General features: G+C 39.3%; 1 protein-coding gene across 1 annotated transcript in view; it reads left to right on the top strand.

The window, feature by feature from the left end:
* LOC135220808 (1-phosphatidylinositol 4,5-bisphosphate phosphodiesterase gamma-1-like) overlaps nt 1–16421 on the top strand; it is a 511068-nt gene extending 494647 nt beyond the window's left edge. The window contains exon 28 of the mRNA XM_064258319.1: nt 1400–16421. The gene's annotated coding sequence lies outside the window, so the exon portion shown is untranslated. The remainder of the gene's footprint in view (nt 1–1399) is intronic.
* Nucleotides 16422–19818: the final 3397 nt, after the last annotated feature.

Here is a 19818-nt window from a genome sequence, read left to right as displayed (position 1 = left end):
CTCCTTCCTGGCATTTAAGAAAATCTTGTCTGTTCATAGAATTTTGAACACTGGTTCTTGGTTGTGTCAGTCCACGTTCACTTCCTTTTATATAAAGGATGTTTTCCACAGGTCTTTGGACACTTTTCATTGGGTCCTGTGGTGGTTGCCCAACAAGTTGTAATTCACCTGCCACTCACAGGGCTATTTGTATCTTACCTACAGTTGAGTAAGGTAGTTATACTGGGTGGTTTTGCCTTGTGACTATGTGATAGACAAACCTACTAATCAGTAGCAAGTGCTTCTCTCTTGCAAGGGGAGTGAGGAGTGGTAGCAAGTCCCTGTGGTTCATATGGTTTGTTACTTGAACAGTCAGTTTTTTCTAGTGACCCTGGAATGCAATGAATCTGCCCATATATCATTGTGTTTCAACCCAGATGGCTGAGTTTTTAGATATCCAATTATCTATTTTCTCACGGGCTTCAGACCCCCTTTGTTAGAACTTATTCTTTTAGGAAGGGTGGTCAGGTGGGTTAACTCCCCGGTTTAGGATACTTGTACCTCCCTCCAAGTATAAGTCTATCCTATTGTTAAGACCGAAGATTTGTTCCTCATATGAACAAATGACAAGTTTTTAATCAATTTGTAGTTTTCGTAGCTAACAAACCTGAAGTCTTAACATTTACTGCCCACCTCTAGCTGCTGCTCTCAAATTTTTCTTCCTGGGTTGGGGGGAAAGACTAACGTGTCACAAGGTGCTTGCTTAGTCGTCGACCAGCCTTCACATCGCATACACATGAGTTGTCAGAGATCACAGATTCCTTGTTATACAATCTTTGATTATTTTAACTGGTTTCCAGCTGGCATGAGGAGATTTATCCTATTGTTAAGACCTCAGGTTTGTCAGCTATGAAAAATACAAATTGATTAAAAATTTGTCATTTTTTAAGGTTCAACAATTCTAAAAATGCAAAGTATCATGCCAAAGGTACAGTATGCTTCCCCTTTCAAGGATTTATTATTTCAATGCTTACAGTTTGCTTAATGCTTAATGGTATGCACTTTGTTTTAGTATATATCACTGGATTTTTATTGCATCTTCTAAGGCATGAATCTTTCAGTAATTTCAATAGGAGTAAAGTTGAGATTCTATAGTAATGCACTTTACTTTGCTATACTAAGTGCCCATAGGTATGTTAGTTTGGTTTAAAGAGCTGTTAAAGTATTACACTAAGGAAAATCAGATAATATATTCAGTAGAAATCTCCATGTTTATGGTAAGTACAGTATATTTTTTCTTATTGGCCATAATGTCTTGAAGAAAAATTGTTTTGGTATATATTTGATACATAGGTATGATATTGCTAAATAATGAAGCATTTTTTTGATTGTCATTATGAATTCATGTTTTTCTTTTCAGAGTACTTAAAGATACTTAGGACAGGTTTTTATGAGAGTTTTCAACATGTTAAGAACATTCCTTCAGGAAACGGACATCATAAATGCTTTCATCACCAGTCTGCCAAATTTTGCTGAGAGAATCTCTCAAGTGCAAAGCTTTTGTATCTCTTGATACCTTGTGTCACTCTATCCATCCATCAAGTCTTTCCTATTTATACCAGCCATGTTGGTTGACATTTCACATCATTGAGATAGGGTGCTTCAGGTCCTTAAATATAGCATGATAGTGTGCTTAAATGGTTTAAAGTTTTGTAGCAATTGCTACTACCATGTAGTGCAGGGATGTCTTTGCATAGACAATAAAATTCAGGTGATTTTACTATGTATATTAACAAATATCTCAAATCCTTATTATCCAGGGATAAATTAGAACTTTTTAGAATAATTTTTTCTTACTTTTCAATGTAGGCAAAAGATTGGAGAAGTAATTTATCTGATATATTTCCAAGGTGCAGAAGACCTTTTTGGCTAACTGAGTAAGAGTGAATGAATAGTTTAGATTCTCTGTTTCACACAGCAAAAATCTTCAAAGAATCAGAAGCATAAGATTGAAATTAGAAAATGTTTCAGTTTTGTGGTATAAATTCAGCTGCACTTTAGTATGTGTGTTTCATAATTATCGTAGTAATAATATGCAATAAAAACTATTATAATAAATCAGGCTCACAGAACCAATGAAGCATGTCTCTAGATTCATAGGACTTGCCTGAAGGATCTGTTCTCAAATGAGAGGTAAAAATGAGAACAATGAAGTTTCCCAAGTTGAACAGCTGAATAGATTAAGCCAAGGGATTGAATTAAAAAATACTAAGCATAAAACAACTCAGTGAATACTAAATTAAAAATACAAGGCAGAAAACAACACAGTGGGGCTTAAAGGATGTTGCCTTGAATCTTGTACCGTCAGCATTGAGCCATATAAGGTATACAGTAAGTGTAGTCACTCAGTGGGGCTCAGTCCAAAGAAACGTTAGTGTAGACAACTTCTAGTCAGTCTCTTGGAACTTTTTTCTTTTCCTTAATTCCATATGATCATATTGAACTCACTGTTTGATATTAATCATCCCCATAGTACTTCAGTTGGAAGGATGTTAGTGATCTCATTTATAAATAGATTTGTAAAAATGGAAAAAATCTCTTTTATAAAAATATATTAGATGAAATTTCATCATATATTAGTGGAGGACAGTGTAGTTGCAAATCAAGAGTATTAAAGAGGTAAAAATAACATAGTATAAGATAGATAGTAGAGATTGTTCAATAGTTTCAAGATTTTAGAGATTGTCATAGGCAGGTTATTTTGGATGAGTGAAACTGCTAGCTCTTCCTCTTGGTTATTTCTTATTATGATTAATAATTTGATATCTTTTTATACTTTATAATGATATTAGCAATAGTAACTTGTTTTTCAGAAGTGACATTTTGTCAGAGAGATGATCTTGTGTTTATATATGTATTTGTACTAGGACATGAGAAAATAATTCCTCAGGATGGTATGATAGTCATAAAATGGTGGAGGATAAAAAACCTTGTAACAAAGTCATGCTTTCAAAATTAGTATTTAAATACATACCAGATAGGTACACATTGAAGGTAAAATGCTGTTGTGATAGATTTCAAAGCTTTGTCTCATTGAGAATAGCATGTCATCTTGAGACATTATGTAGAAACTCCAAAAACAAGCAAAAAGAAATTAAATCAATACTTGAAGATTTTGATTACTAAGTTTGTTGTCTTTCAGATTTGTTTGATGTCATACCATTACATTAAAGGGTGCACTGACTGCCAAATTTCAAGGGATTATCGAATTTAGTTATTAACAGTTCTAAACGTTTTATGTCTAAATAAACCTATCCTGAAATGATAATGCTAAAAAAGAATTTTTATTTTGGTTTATTGACAAATTTGTTCATCACTTGTATAACACTGTGAACCTCAAATCATAAAAAAAATTTGTAAAAACTGTGTGAATAATTCAGGTCCAATTGAGTTTATGACTTTTTGACAGTTTTATGCGTAAACAAATTTATCTAGAAATTTTATTGGTATAAAAGGATGGTTAGATTGGTTCAGGGACAATTTTGTTCATTACTTTTATGGCACTGTGAACAAAAACGACTTGTAAAAATATCAGTATGAATGATTCTACATTTGATCAAGTCTGATATGCACTACTATTTTGGACTGTTTTACAATAAATAAACATATCAAGAAACGTTTGGTATAAAAGAATGTTTAGATTGGTCTCTTGACAACTTTTTCCATCGTTTTTATGGGACTGTGAACTACAAATTTTTAAAAAATGCATGAAAAAGGAATGTGCAAAATATTTTTAAAAGAATAATAGTTTCCCATTATAATATCCCATTTTCTGTAGCACTAGAGAAAATAGCTCATAATGATATATGGATAACTGGCTTAAAAATAACAGATCATCTTGATTGTTTCCCATTTTTGAGTCCAAAATTATTGTTCTTTTGCTGTTTCCTGAGAAGTGTTTTTTTCACAACTAAATGCTTCAATCTCAAAGAAGACTGAAATAGATTTGTGTTTATTCAGTACTATAGGTAGGTAGGTAGAATCAGTTGTAAAAGATAGACCGAAATAACCATCAGTCATAAAGTCATTTACTTTATAGAAAGGGGCCTTATGACTTTGGCTCTCTCCATAAATGCAAATTTTATGTAATATATAAATCAAGAGAGAGCACAGTTCTATTCATTTGATTACTATATTGTAAATTTCATGGTATATTTCTTATATCACAAAATAGTTTCAGTGGAAAAATTAGTCTTCTAACTGTAAGTTTCATAGTTGTTACGAAATAAGCATAGTTTTTTTTATGTTGCCATTTTCTCAAAACTTAGTTTTTTCAGAAATAAATAATTATAACCCCAAGAAGACTGAACCAAATTCAATTAAACTTTTACAGAGTGTGGTATAACTATATATCTTCATTTGCAAAGAGTAAAGTGATTTTTGAGTGAAACTTCTTTTTTGGGCATATTATTTTAGAACAGTTATAGCTTTTTTTTTTTTTACGTTATGATTTTTTCAAATGCAAAACTTTTCTGTTTAAAAGCTTTTATTATTAGTTGAAGAATAAGGGATAAAAATTTGGAGCAACTCTCTTCAATTATAAAGTGACTATAAGCATGTACTTTATAATGGGACTTTAAGGCATCGGCGCTCCCCTTAAAATATCGCATGTATAATTTTGATTTTTAGAAAGTAAAGTAAGGTTGGTTGCAAATGTACAAGTGAAAAATGGTTTCTGAATGTATTTAGTAATTTTAGAAGGCATGCTTACTTCATGAATAGTAACTGATAATGCACATTGTGTTACTGAGTACATACTTGAAAATGATCATACCAGCTGTACTGCTGAGAGCAAATATCTTATAAAACAATGTTGCAAATGAACCCCATTACTTACAGTAACCATATCGTTTACTGTACCACAAAATATGCCCAGACAAAAATTCTCCAAAGGAGGAAGTGTAACATGCAGCAGTGCATGTGTAAGTGAAAACTGCTTATTTAGTTATATTCATTGAGTTTTGGTTTTAAATGCTGTGGATTTTGCATTTTTCTGTATTTATATAAACAAAATCCATACCGCTTTTAGGGATAACCAACAGGCCTTGGAATTTAGAGCCTTTTTTGGCAGTAATGGGAGAGTTAGTTCATATTTTTTAAGATGGTTTTAGGCAATTAAACCCATCATCTTCATTCCCAAAGTCCTCTACTCTTTACTCATTATTGCATCCTACAAACTGATAAGGTCACTTGGTTATAAGTCACACCCCATGTGAATATCTCTCGAGGTTTGGTCATAATCCACATCTAGTTCTTAATGTCTATAGTTTTCTGTTTTGTACAGTTTCATGGGCTTGATACAAATTCCTTGCTCCAAGACATGGAGAAATAAATTTTCCATATAACTTTACAATAATAATAACTATTTCCCCCTTACCTGCCCACATTCTTATAAGAAAAGAACTAAACAGGGAATGAGTAGACTTGAATGTTGATATTGATGGATCTCATTTCATGTGCACTTAATCACCTTTTCAATACTGCTATGCTATACTCTTCTTCCTTCAGAAAATTTTTGTGTCGGTAGATTTCCTGACAAAACTAAATGGTCACTTTAAGCAGTATGTTTGTATTGAGAAAAATAGTTTACTACTAAAGGATAAAAATTCTTTAGCTTCAGAAATTGGAAACACTGAAAAGCTCCAAAACCGGAGTTTTTCTTTTTATTGGTGACACATAATAAATTAAAAATTCCATTAAGCAGTGGGAAGGTTCCCAGACAATATGCAGCTGCTCTTTTTCTGTCATACATTGTGTATTATTTTTCAAGATCTTATGAAGTTTATATCCCTTAATAAAAATTTATTCATATCTGTCTTAATCAATATATATAGTGAATTACATATTTATACAAAAATTCAGTCGCAGCAATTGATATTCAATTCCCAAAGTCCAAATAGCTTATGTCACATGTGGATAGTGCAAGGATTTTGTAAATTTTTATATACCCTACCAAATAAGGATTAATATTATAATATACTATCTAAATAAGCTTTAAATTACAATTTGTGCAGGTCAACCATCACTAATCTGTCAGTTGTTAATCCGATTCAATCACTAATCTGGGACTAATTTCTGCTAGCGCAATTTCAAATTAGATATATATCTAAGTTAGTATTTGACTAATTAATAGGAAAAAGCAAACGTTTGATGACTAAATGCAAATTGTCATATATTTAACCAGGTTTACCAAACCTATGTCTCATCTGATGAGTAATTACTGTTTCTTGTAATTAAAAGCCACTTACTATGCCATGCAAAACAGTCATAAACAGCAGCAAGCACTGACGTAACTAAATCGAGAAACAGCAGTGTGCCAATGTTTGTTACTGTAATTATGATACTTTTATTAAGTTGTCACACTGACTTATTAAAAATTTGCTAGTTGTCAGTGGTGACTTCCATTACTAAAAATAGAATTATTTTTATAAACCTTTCACGCATTTGAGAAGATCTTAAGATACATAGTGTGGCTTTGAATTTAGGCTTTGGCTGAAAAATAATATTAATGACGTACAAAAATGTCCGGTGTTGACAAAAGCACAACAACTTTACTTGATTGTAAAATTTACTGCGACAGTAAAGATAAGTTGCATTTTTAACTCAACTTTGATAAGCCACAAAAAATGTCTCCAAATTAAGTTTTATCCAACACAAATGGCAGTGATGATGTAGTTAAAATGCAATCAGCTGGTGTTTTTGAGAATGAGAACATCATCAGAATGCAGATGACACATGATTATACTGTTCTTGATTCATAACTTGATAATATGACAATAAATACAATATATCCGAATAAATTAAGTAAGACGCAAGTTTTATTTAAATTCACATTATACTTTAAATACATGCACTCACTCTTTTGACTTGTAAAAGGCTACATGTATTTGGTGTAATAATTAACAGCCTAACCAGGGCCAAATTTTCATACTCATTATGTGGTCACCTGGGGTCTGATGCATACTCCTAAAATTAGATTAAAAATTACTTCGGAAAGTCTCATGATGCGAATTTTCACATCAAGTGAGCCTAGGAACTGCTTAAGGGACCTGTAGTTACAATAGCAAGCAGGAAAGGAATTTAGCTTGAAGCGTGCGCGTGCACACACACACATAATAGCAAAATATGAGAGCTGATCTGTCTGTGTAGTTCTTACGTGAACAAAGAATATGATCACAATCATAAAAGAATGAACAAAGCTGTGACTATTGTTAAAGGAATCAAATCATTGACAAAATAGGTCTTAAAACACTTCAGGAAGTAGGAAAAGTGTTGTTGATCTGGATAAATGAAAAATAGTGGGTGGTAGCGTTACCGAGGCACCTTGATTTGCAATAAGCCAAAGGTAAAATGAAGTTACTTTTAACAATATTTATTTGTGTTAAATCCAATTATTGTTTTCTTTAGTTACAATTATGTTGTATAAAAGTGAAATACAGGCATATCGGAGCAAAATGGCATTGTCTGGAGTGGTCTGGTATGAATTAATTCACTTTACAGTTGACCCCCACCTATTTGTGGTTCAGGATTCGCTGCTTGAACTTTGGGACAGTTTTGATATTGATCTTTGTGCCTACAAAGATTTTCATTGCTGTGAGATACAGTGGTTTAGACCCTATTTCTCTTTTGTTCTTGAGGTAGGTTACTGTTGGCATTGTCATTTATTGTTACTCTGAAGACCTTGCCTCCTGTTAATGCAACAACCAATTGCAAAGCCAGGACAAAGCCTTCAGTTCCAGGAAGTTGAGCTGCTACATAGTTGCCTCCAACTAGTGTCCTTTGGTAGCTGACTAAGGATGTGTGTTTCCTAATTGTGCATCGATGCATCTGTGAACGCAGGTTTCTGGAGGATAAGGAACCAGGACACTCACTTCAGACAACTTGGGTCCAGCCACTACTGCAAATCTGACTGAACCTACTTCAGGGTAACAACAGGGTGAACATCTGGAAGAATCACAGCTGACCAACATTTTAGAGCTGTGGCTGCAGGGACCTCGTCTTAAAGTGGTTATGTGAAACTAGCTTCTCCAGGAAAGACAAATGTCCTATCAGAGATTGCCACAGCTTGGTTGAAGGGCTTTGCTGTTGCTGGAACCTTCTGGCAACCAGTAGCAGTCTGCTGATCCTGTATGCTGAAGAACAAACTAGCTCTGTCACTGTTGTATCTTAGATGGAACTAAGTCAGACATCTTCCAGTTGATATGCAAGGCCAGGTGCTGTCTTGTTTTTGCTGTTACCTGTGCTAAAACTAACCCCCCCTCCCCAGTCTTTATGTTAGCCTAGTGACCTCAGCCCATTGCTGGTACCAAAGGTAGTTTGAAACGTAAGCACAAAATTATGTACCTTTCAGAGGTAGATAATTGGTGTCAGGTGTATCTACCTTTCAGAGGTAGATAATTGGTGTCAGGTGCATCATGGAGATCTAAGGATCTAGGGCTGCCTGAATAAGAGAAAAAAGTATGAGAATCATTTAAGTAAGTACCAAACCAAGGAAAAGTGTGAAATTCAGTTATACACTGCAGAATAAACCATTATAGACTCAGAAGCTGGCAAGACACAACTACAGGCAGTCCCCGGGTTACGACGGTCTCGGCTTACGACGTTCCGAGGTTACGACGCTTTTCAATTATGTTCATCAGAAATTATTTCCAGGGTTATGACGCATGTTCCAGAGTTACAACGCCTACAAACGCTGATCTAGCAGATGAAATATGACACCAAAAATACAAAATAATCAATATTTAAGGGTTTTTTGATGAAAAATGCAATTGAATGCAATTTACATAGTTTTGAATGCACCTAAAGCATTAAAAGTAAGGTTTTCTTAGGATTTTTGACAATGTTCCGGCTTATGACGTGTCTCAAGAACGGAACCCCTGTCGTAACCCGGGGACTGCCTGTAATAAGAATCACTGATTGTTAGTAACAGAAGAAAAGGAGAGAGAAAATGTACATTGGTGCAAGATAAACAAAAATGAAGTTGAATTTCCTAACTGCCAAATAAAAGAAAACGATGAGGAGGATGACTACAAACTTCTACCAAAGAGTCATGAAGTATGGATGTGCACAACAGTCTCTATTAGTTGTAATCATTCTTCTGTCTACAAAACAAGAAATGTGTAAGGGGGCGTTTGACTGCAAATGAGCATTCAATATAAGTGATAGGTCTTTATGAAAGTCTCTTTTTAATGAGGTTAACAAAATAAGGGTACTCTCCATACTTGTGATTTTTCTTTATATTTGACAGGCCAGCAGGTTGGGGACCACTCTCCACCACTTCTATGCTTTAGATGCCAGATGCCACAGATTCCTTGCATATACAATCTTTGATTGTTTTTAACCAGTTTCCAGCTGGCATCAGAAGATTTATCCTATTGTTATGACTGAAGGTTTGTTAGCTATAAAAAAATACAAATTGATTAGCAATTTGTCATTTTCAGATGAAAAACTAATCCCACGGCAGCCCTGAAGCCTTTGATAGCAGACACAGAAAGATGCTTCTCAGTTCTGAGGAAGATCAGAGTTTACTCTCCACTGAATAGAAGTTCTGAGTGGAGAGAAACCCTGTTAACAACACCTATCATAAAAGTAGATGGCCGACTTGCCCTGGTACACAGCTGATGAAGATCTTCCAAGGTAGCCGGACATCTGAATTGTTGCTCTGCGAGAAAAACCTCTCGCTCGTAAGATATACTGGACAGTCTCAACTGTGAAAAGATAGGGACCCTACCAACTGGTGGTACCCCTCTACATGAGGTTGGCAGAGATGGTTGTGCCAAGGGGGAATTTCTCTGAGAACCGCTGACAGAAGAGACAGGAGGTCTGGGAACCACTCTCCTTGGGGCCACAAAGGAGCTACCCGGGTCATCCAGAGATTCCCGGAACCCATCACTTTGTTCACGACGTCACCGATTGGCAGAACGGAGGAAAGCCGTAGGGTGCTGAAGGGTATCCTCCGCCATGGCGAACAGATTCAGGGTCACCGAACAGTAGACCTCTAGCCTCCTGTTGAAGCATTTTGTGAAGAGGTCTAACATGGGTCTTCCCCAAAGGTGAAATAGCCTATCTGCTGTGTCTTAATGCAGAGACTGCTCCATACCTAGAATGTACCTGGCCACAGTCTCCACTGTGTTTTCGATCGCCCACTGGGTTAATTTGAATGTCAACGAGTGTTCATGTTTAACAAGGGTCTTTACCCCAGTGTTGATGTGGGTTAATGCTCAGAAGATTTGCCTGTTGAGGTATCTCGATGATTGGGTAGTCTTAGCAAGTTCCAGGGAAAAACTGGTTCAGGGCAGGGACTGTCTTCTCCACTTTTGTCAGAGCCTAGGCATTGTGGGAAATCTGGAGAAGTCCAACCCACTTCCCAGCAAGTGGATTCTAACCTGGAAATGGTGATAGACACAGCATCGTCGAGAGTTTCTGTTGGACCTGAGTTACAGAAATTCTAGACTGTCTCACTTGCGGAGCTGTTGTCAAGCCGAAGCAAAGGACCTTGAACTGGAAGACATGCTTCCCTAGGCTGAAATGGAGGATTTTCCTGGAAAAAGGGTGGACTGGAATCTTAAGTAGGTGTCCGTTAGGTCTACTGACAGGATGAAGTCGTTCTCCCTCATGGCTGCCAAGACTGTCTGGGGTGTCTCCATCTTGAGCCTTATCTTCTTGATAAAGTGGTTCAGCATTGAAAGGTCTATTACCGGCGTCCAATTGCCAATGGTTCCGCACCAGGAAGACTCGACTGTAGAACCCTAGGGAAGGATGATCTACCTTCATCACTTCCTCTTGAAGAGCCAGGTGCTCCGGAGAGCCTCGTGTGTACATCAAGTGCAAGAGAGGGTGATCAGAGAGAGAAGGAAGGAAGTCAAATGGAAGTAGATGACTTATTTTTTTATTTATTTTTTTTATTTTTTTTTTATCGACCACTGAGTGTCGACCATGAATCCTTCCCTTGGTCTTCCTTACTTTCCGACACTCTTGTGGCCTCTTTCGTCTGTCTTAGGCTAGTAATGCAGCTATGACACTGTCCTGGAGGTTCCTCTCGATGTCCAATCCGGATATCTCCACCGACGTGGCTGAGATGTTCAATCTGAACAGCCAGTCGGGAACGTCGTCCGGGCCAACCCTGCCGGGCATCCTAGGTTACGTCTCCACCCCCCGACATGCCCATGTAATTACTATATATGTGCACCCATTGTTCAGGGTTCTTATGGATATAATTTCCAAGTCGTTAGTGTCGAGGCCCAGCCCTCGGCATACTAGGGAGGTTTGGTGGGATATTATCCCACGCCAGTTGATGGTGATAGCTTCAATCGTTGGGTGTTTTCCGGTAAGGGCTTCTGCATATCGCTTTATGGCTGGTTTGTTATACTTATTTATTTTTTCCTGGTGCAAGAGTTCTATATTATTTACATTGGCATCTGCCGTTACTTGAACATCTAGTATTGCTGACCTTTCGTTGTTACACACCGGAGATCTGGTTTCCTGAGTCCCTCTGGTGTGGTGATACGTGGCTCATTGATGGTACTGTAGCCCTTTTCTGTAAGTTTCTTCCTTATATATTCCTTGATGCTATCATGTCTTTTGATTCTCCATGGCTGGACAGCTGGGCAAACTTGGAGAATGTGATGTAAGGTGCCTGGGAAGGGGCATCCCAGATCGCATTGGGCACTTATATCCCTTCCTCTGGCTGAACAGGCCGGGGTAGTTAGAATTCCCAGTCTCATTTTTATGGCGTTAATGAAGCTTCCTCCCTTCATGATCTTGGTTCCGGAGTCGATCCATTTGGGTTTGGGCCCACTAGGGGCGTCTTGCAGTCCCTTACTGTCAACTGTTCTATAGAGTTCGTCTTTCCAATTACGTACTAGGGTTCCATCCAGCGACTGTTCTTAGATTAACTTTCTCTTTCAGCTACCAAGGTGTCAGGAGACCTGGTAAGGTGGGTGAAACACTTTCGTATTTCATTTGGGGTTTCCTGGGTGAAGTTGTAGAGTCCCAAACCTCCGTCCTTAATTGCCTCGTAGAAGGCCGCTGTTGGGGTGTCTCGTGGTAGATGCAGAGCATTTCTTGTGAACTTTCTCAACTCCTTATCGAGTTCCTTTAGATGGTACTGTTGGAGCTCGCCGTATAGAACCAGGTGTTTCAGTCTGGGTATAGCTACGCTTTTGATGGCCCAGAATTTCTGCTGCGGCTTGAAGGGGCCTTTCTGAAGATGGCCTAGTTCAGGATTTGCCCGACGGCTTTCTTCCCGTTGGTGTTAATGCGGGTTCTGATCTCAATACCCAGGTATTTATACATGCCGTTGGGCTTCAGTGCTGGGATTCTCGTGTTGTTTATGCTGAACTCCCTATCATCTGAGTACCACGTCTGCCTCCTCCTGTCACCTATTATGCCCATGGTGGCACACTTGCTTATCCCTGGTGATAAGCCTACTTCTTCAACGCTCTTTATTAGCGCTTCGATGGATAGTTGGAGTCCTTTCCTGGACTCGGCTGTGAGGACGATGTCATCCGCAAACGCCAGGTACTTAATGAGCTCCCAACCAAGCTGCACCCCTACTCCTGGCAGGAGCTTAGACAGGGCCTTGTCCAGGGCAAGGCTGAAGAGGAGTGGCGATAGCGGGTCTCCCTGCATCACTCCCCTCCTAATGCTTGCCCTGGTTCCGAGGATTTCTGTGGAGATCTTCTCGTAAAAGCTAGTCAGATATTCTAGTGAGTCACTGCTAAAACCGACATCATCCAGGGCTTCTATCAGTTAAGGATGCCCTACTGAATTGAATACCTTTTTAAAATCTATATACGCCAAGTGTACAGTATTAAATTTTCTTTTTGGTTCCTTTATTATATCTTTTAACAGCATGATATTTGCACTAATCCCCTCTTCTGCCTTGAACACTTTTTGTCTTGTTGAGGAGGGGAACAGCTCTGCCACGTGTCTAGCCAAGATTTTGTGCAAGCAACGAATTACGACGGATGTAACTGTGATCAGCCTGTAGTCCCCGGGCCCACGGGGATTGTCCATTTTCGATAGTAGGCTTGTGCGGCCGCTCGCCCAGTCGGCCGTGGCAGTTCTTTTCGCCAGAATAAAGTTAAACAGTTCCATGAGGAATGGAGACTCTGCATTCCTTAGATCAGAGGGGCAAATTCCATCCGGGCAAGGAGCCGAGTTTAGCTTCATTCGTCGTTTCATCCACTCTACTTCAGCGTTTGTCACGGGTTCTATAATGGAGGTCCTGTCTATTGCTATCGGTTCACGGTGAGGGTTGGTAGGCAGGCTAGGAGTTTCAAAAAGAGACACCCAAAACTCAGTAGTACCTGGCGGATGGCATGTCCTGGCTAAGGGGTCTCTGCCCATCAAGGCGTTTTGCACCACTCTTCCTCTGTTCTTTGTCCATCCTCTTTTGAGTGACTGCATATTGGCGTCTCCTCAGTACTCTCCGGGATGCTTCTTGATGGTTCACACATCTTTGGATGTTGTGGACGGCTCTGGCTCTCCTTTCCCCGAAGAGGCTATACTTCTTCCAGTCAATTTGTTGTTCTATATTTGTAGTCTCCTCACTACTGGAGCTGCTGGATTCTGATGAATTGCTGGACGGTGAAGACGGGTCACTATTTGGATGTCCTGGTGCTTGCCTGCACCACTTGTCGAAATAATCATTCATCCCATCCTCAGGTGTTGGTGGGGTTCCATTGTTAGGCTCAAGTTCAGTAAGGTAGTCGTCGTTTGGTGCCCTCGGTTGCTCCCATGAAGTTTCGTCTTCTTCCTTACCTGACTTCTTCTCTTTGGTCCAGTCGGTGGTCATCATTGGTCTCCTTGAACTCCTCCTTATTGCTCCTGATTCCTGAATGCTGTTTACAGATCCGCGACGATTGTTGTAGTAGTCCTGGATTTCTTTTATGTCAGCGCCTGTTAGCTTTTTCAGCTTAATTTCCACATTCTTCATTGGTGGTACCTCGTATTCTTCATAGATGGTCGTCCTTTCGTCTGCGGTGTTCTCTCTTCCTGTACGCTGCAGTATTCCGTTTGTTGCGGATACTGTTGATTGACCGCCACGGGAGCACTTCTTGGTGGATTAAGGTTTTTATCCGAAGGTGAGTGGTCCTGGTCTCTTCATATTTCAGCATTCCAGTTATTTCTTTCAGTCCACTCTTTGCGTCCTTGAATGATGTTCGTCGTCGTCACTGGTGCTTCTATTTCCATTTCCGATGGTCTGGTTTTTAGTTCGGCTAGGATGAGTCGGTATTCTGGTGACTTCCTTTTCCCGCTGATGCTGTTGGTCGTTCTTTCCGGGAATAGTATCTCTTGGATCCTCTTGTTGAAGACTGCGCTGCTGTTCTGCGATTCGTAGGCAGCCATCATGTGGAGCTCCTCTCTACCCCACACCTTGTTACGCTGTTCTACAAGGCGGTGAATATTTTCTTGATGAAATGCTTTGGGGTGCATCCGCCTTTGATGCAACCTACGTCCATTGAAGTTTTTAAAAGTTCTACCACATTCTGGGCACATCGAGGGGACAGCAGATCGTTCCCCGGCGTCGTTAGTCCTGCTGCTTGGACTCTAGCTCCCTCACTGTTGACACAGGTGGATATTTCAACAGGGCGGACTGTCTGTGCTGCTTGCACAGTCTGCGCTGCTTCCACAGATGGTAACATCAGATTTAAGGGCTGAAGTTGTGCTGCTTGCATAGCTTCTTATGTTAGGTTCAGCCTGAGTTTGACTGGGACCAGTGGCAAGGGTTTGGCCTGTAGGATTAATTTCGTTCCCCGAGGGGAAAGGGCAATTGTTCGACATTTCTGCCTTACAGATAACCATCAATCACCCTCTACTTTTCAGCAGAGGTGATGAGCTCAAGTTGAGCCTTACTGCACCGAAGCACAGCAAGTTACCAGCAAGAACCACATGGAGGTATTGAGCTCTGTAACTATAACGAGTCATAGTTACTAGCAATCCTTATGCTCCATGCAATTGTCACATGGCTCAGTGGCTCTCCAGGCATCCCCAACCCATTTCAAGGGGGTTGGAGTGGCACCCTCTCAATCAATGATCTAATCTGCCCCTGCCCCTAGCCCCCCTCCTTGGTTTCAAAGAGCGAGGCTGAAAGGGATGCTTCTGTGGCTGCTTCTTTGGAGTAGGCACTGTCTAAGAGGCCGTAGTGGAAGTCGATGGCTTTTAAGACTTCCTGGCAGGTGTCTGCTTACTCTGCCTCAGAGCTGGAGGTCGAGAATGATCTCTTGATTTAGTGACACCTGCTGGACAAGATGATCGTTGCTGTCAGCCCACCTTCTGTCTATCACAGCCTCCAACTGATCTTTAGGTAGAAGGAGCTGGGATTCTAGAAGATATTCATTCCATAGAGACGAAATCTGTATCTACAGAACAAGCCAATTTAGAAAAGGCTGCATCCTTTCTAATTAGGAGCAAGTTAGTTCACAAATTAGCATGCAGATGTCCCAGATACGAAATGTGCTTCGCACCAGATTGAAGTAATCTGATGAAAGATGTAGTGCTGACATGTCCTCATGTAGAATGGGACAATATTATCGTAGCCACTGCCGACGAACACACATCCATATAAGAGACCATCTGAAAGGTAGAAGAGGTAGTTGACTCTTAAGGTAGAAGCCTCTTGAAAGTTAATGGAGGGCCCTAACTTGATCCAAGGTCAAACCAAGTTCAGATGAATCACATCCAAATTAAGCTTGTAAGACATGTTGGAACATAGAGAATTCTCCCGTCCAAAAAATTAACATGCTGCAAAATCGAATAATCATGCCTAGAACATGGCAGCTCAAAAGAAGTCTTCACATCCTTCTTTAGTCCAGGTCTCAGTCCTCTCAAAGAGCTTATTGTACTCACAAATGAGATCAATAACCTCCATGTAGGAAGAAACTTCCAACTCTCCCAATCCTCTGTATCCTGCATCGAAGTCCAAACTCCTAAAGTAGAAGGCCAAGAAAGAACCCAGTCACTTTCTCTGGCCACTGGAGAACTCATCCTTGAAGGGCAAATGTCATCTCTTTACCTTGGGGAATTGCATCCACGAATGAAGGAACATAAATGTGCGTCCGTTTCCGACTTGAGAAGATTCATGTATAGTAATAACTCAATTTTACGCGATTCGAGTTGCGCGAATTCGCAATAGCGCTAACTTTTCATTGGAACCTATCTAATTATCATATGCTAATACTATTTCACAGACACACGAATGCAAACTCAAAATTTTTGAGTTCTTAAGAAATCCTGCGAAAGTGTTTGTTTAATTTTTTGTGAAATTTATGTTTTCAAACTTTTATGTGTAAAGTAAATAACATTAGATAATAAAAATAATTCTCTCTCTCTCTCTCTCTCTCTCTCTCTCTCTCTCTCTCTCTCTCTCGTCCTCTCTCTCTCTCTAATTCTCTCTTCTCTCTCTCTCTCACATGTATGTACTACTATGTTTATTAATATTTTCTAATAATAACTCTAATAATAATAAAACAATAATTACAAAATTCATATGTGATAGAATTTTAAAGAAATAAAATGGCCTTTCCATTTCACTTTTAAGTAAGGACAACTCTTCTCTATCTCTCTCTTACTGAGAGAGAGAATTTTTATGGTATATGTTTTATTTTCAAATAATGATAATAATAATAATATAACTGTAATTATGAGATGCTGTGAAAATCCTTTCCCATCATCTTTCTTTTTAACTCCAATAGATACTTGAAGCCCAGAGCTGTCAAATATGTGAAGTAATGTGACAGGACAGGGGTGTTACTGATTAGCGAACTACGATGTTACGTTACCTGGTACAGATGCCAATAGTCCATGAATCACATAAGTTTTTTTATTCATTTTACCAGTTTTCCAGCTTGGCGCTAGTATTATCCTAATGTTAAAACTGAAGGTTTGTTAGTTATGAAAAACACTAACTTATAAAAAATTTGTCATTTTTGTAATTTCTCTCTCTCTCTCTCTCTCTCTCTCTCTCTCTCTCTCTCTCTCTCTCTCTCTCTCTCTCTCTCTCTCTCTCTCTCTCTGTTATACATATGTAATCTTCACACACCTATATTTTTATATTTTTACCAACCACTTATTTAATTTTTAAGGGTAATGTATTAAGTTAACTTTTAAATGAAATTACAGTAACTTTAATTTCTTTTAAAAGTTGGCTTAATACTTATGTAGACATTCTCTCTCTCTCTCTCTCTCTCTCTCTCTCTCTCTCTCTCTCTCTCTCTCTCTCTCTCTCTCTCTCTCTCTCATTAGTCCAAATAAAAAACTGTTTGTTCATGGAAAGGAATTCAGAACAAAGAGAAAGAGACAGAATAAAAGATTTCCTAAAAGTGGTACAGAAGACTTCTAAAAATAGAATAAATAATTTCTTAAAAGTGGTTGAAAAGATTTCTAACAATAAATCAGTCAGTCGGCAGGGGGGAGGGGGGGGTGGAGAAGAGAGAAATAAGTTATAAGTGTGTAATCTTCTCACACACCTATATTTTTACGAACCATTTATTTCTTATTTTAAGGGTAATATGTTAAGCTAACTTTTAAATTAAGTTACAGTAACTCTAATTTCATTTAAAGTTAGTTTAATGCTTAGGGAGCATGATTAGGGTCATACATAGTGTACAAGCTCTAGAAGTAAGCATTTCATAGAAATTTCCTTTGAGCAAGGGGGTCTGGAACCTAACTTCGTGTAAGTTCGGGGTATTACTGTATGCTGCCGCCCGATGACGTACGATGTATGTGAGACTATCTGGAAGAAGGAGAAGAAGCTTGATACTTCTGCCTTGGTGAGTCATAACCCCTGACTCTGGAAGGTGAATGATGAACGTAGGACCTCCTAGGAGAATGAGACAATGAACCCCATGTTTCTTGGAAACTGGTGAAAGACAACCTCTCTCACCCTCATGAATGAATGTAGAAACACATCCGTGATGAGGGACACATCTGTCAACAACTTCACACCCGTCACTTGAAACATCCGTGGACTTGAGCAACAGGCAAGGAAGCTCTAGACCTTGCAGAAAAACGTGACTTCAGCAGAGGAGGAGACTGTCTTGAAGGTCTCAAAGCAACTAGACTTCTATCCTTAGAGAGGATCGCCTCACACCTACATGTGAGGATGGAGACAACACAGCTCTCAGGCTCCCAGAAGGTGAAGTGACAAAGGCTCAATCTTCCAACATCTAACTCATGAACGAGGAGGGGGAGGCAAAAGCAAAGGAGATGATGAAGATGAAGAGGACAAAGAGAACAAGAAGACGAAGATGATGATATAAGATGTTTCCTCTTTGTCTGTTATAGCCTGCATGAAAACCTCTGATAGATTAGCAACCATCTGCGATAACGTCATGGAGAAAGCTCAGTGTGACGTCATGGCAACAGGCTGGGAGTGTGACATCACTGGTACTGGCGTCTTGGGCAGAGACAATGCTAGCAGTGACGTCACAGCATTTGTCAGACTCTTAGCCTGAGATGATGGCTTCTATGATGGCTAGATTAAGGTGGAAGCATACGTGACCCAAAGTAGTGGAGGCCGTGAGGAGGGGGGAACTGCTGGGGTAGGCATAGCTGGAAGGCATGCAGACTTGAAATGGGACAACGGGCCTTCTTAGGAGAGGACCTCTTGTAGGCCTAAGGAGGCCCACACAGACGCCATCTTGCACGAATCGGTCTCTGAAACAAAGAAACAAGATGGTGCTGCCTCCTCCCACCCCAAAGGGACTTCTCCTCCCAAGAGACAGGGGTAGCATTAAACAAAATATCCCACAAGCAACTCCCAATACGTCCAAAGACGAATCAATGGAAGAAAAGGAAGGAGAGAAGGCATCAATGGATAAGGATGCAATAGGAAAAAGTCTGAAAGAAGGTGAACCAGAAGTGTCCACTTTTAGGAGGGGTGAATCCTTCTCAAGATGGACGTGTAGACATCCTTCTAATAGAAGTTCTTCCACTGCACAACAGGCCAGGAACAATACCGGGCACAAATTGGTTACATTAGCACAACACCTACTGCAAATTGTTTGGGGGTCAGTCAAAGTGGAAGCTAGGAATGAGCACGGGTACTCTGGAAGGCTGGGACACATGGGCTGATGCACCTGCAACTTCTTAGATCCTATGGAGGAATCCATTATAAATCCAAAGCGCACACACATGTCCAAAACAAAATAAAAGCAGGAAGGAATCAGGGACTATTTTAAAAACCAGCTTGGGAGAAAGAGAGCAAAAGTGAACATCTGCTCTCCAAGGCAGCTGAAGACAATTACTTTAGGGTTAATTGGAACCTGGGTTGTCATTTACCACTTTCCGTGGTTCAGTAAGTATTGTCATCTTTTTCATAGCAAGTTTATGGTATTCATGGATGTTGGGAAATCAATGAAATGTCTGTAATATTGACATTCTAATAAAAGTATTGAATAGATTTTTGTCTCCACTTTAATTTCTTGTAAATGTCAGTTAGTGTATCCTAATTTAACCCATAATTTGACCCATTTTTATACTCATTTTTCCTTTATGCTAACTCTTATTACCACTGATATTTAGTGTTTTTATTATTGTCTTTGTCAAATAAGAAGTTTGTTTTCACAAGTTAGTCTGCGTTCTGGTAGGGTAGCTCAAGAATATGTGAACAGAATTGGATGAGTTGGTGAAAACATTCATCGGGTAACCCCTCAAGATGATTCACCTTAATGAAAACATTGAAGAAGGTTTGATAATTTGACACTGTGAGAGTACATCTATCTCATTATTATTTTTTGGACCTTTAGAAATTTAAAAGATTACTGTAATGCTGAT

This window comes from Macrobrachium nipponense, chromosome 2, assembly GCF_015104395.2.
Source record: "Macrobrachium nipponense isolate FS-2020 chromosome 2, ASM1510439v2, whole genome shotgun sequence".
Classification (NCBI taxonomy): domain Eukaryota; kingdom Metazoa; phylum Arthropoda; class Malacostraca; order Decapoda; family Palaemonidae; genus Macrobrachium; species Macrobrachium nipponense.
The sequence above is the reverse complement of the archived record's forward strand: the minus strand, read 5'-3'. Positions and strand labels throughout refer to the sequence as shown.